The sequence below is a fragment of the Globicephala melas genome, chromosome 13, assembly GCF_963455315.2.
Source record: "Globicephala melas chromosome 13, mGloMel1.2, whole genome shotgun sequence".
Classification (NCBI taxonomy): Eukaryota; Metazoa; Chordata; class Mammalia; order Artiodactyla; family Delphinidae; genus Globicephala; species Globicephala melas.
In genome coordinates this window covers 22041912-22042600 of record NC_083326.1, presented here as the reverse complement: position 1 = coordinate 22042600, position 689 = coordinate 22041912, and the positions used below count along the sequence as shown (strand labels likewise).

General features: G+C 28.6%; 1 pseudogene; it reads right to left on the bottom strand.

Annotated features, from left to right (window-relative positions):
* Window positions 1-360: 360 nt before the first annotated feature.
* On the bottom strand, window positions 361-471 carry LOC115859401 (U4 spliceosomal RNA; annotated as a pseudogene).
* Window positions 472-689: the final 218 nt, after the last annotated feature.

Sequence of the window (689 nt, the reverse complement as noted above, 5' to 3'; positions counted from 1 at the left end):
ATTTTATTCCATACATGGAGTTCTGGAACCATCTCTCTGAGGAAGTGACACCTAAATCAAGACATGAGTGAAGTATGTAAATACTTAATAAAAGCTCCGTAGATACATGGAAGAAAAGAGTTATAAGCAGTTAATGCCAATACCTGAGGTAAAAAAACAAAACAAAACAAAACAAAACTGTGTGTTTTAAGAACAGCAAGGAGGTCACAGTAGTTAAAGCAGAATCAGAAAAGCACTGTCAGAATTTAATTGAAATTGTGTTGAATTTAACTATTGAGTTTTGGAATAATTTACATTATATGATTGTAAGTTTTCACATTCATGGAATGTTTTTTCATTTGTTGACATCTTTTTTTTTCATAGTAGTTTTTACTTTTATAAATGTCCAGGACTCTGTAAATGTATTTCTATTAGCAATAATCGCGCCTCGGATAAACCTCATTGGCTACAATACTGCCACTGCGCAAAGCTGTAAATGTATTTTTAACTACATCATAATTTATGCTCTCGGTGTGATGGACTATTTTTCTCATCTTTATTTTATATCCAGTCACTTTAATAAAATACTTAACTTTAATAAATTCTAATTATCTTGTGAATTTTTAAGTAGAAAATCAAAACATTAGAAAAATAATTTATTGTCTACTTAATGTTTATAATTGTTATCACATTACTTTTATTACAGTATT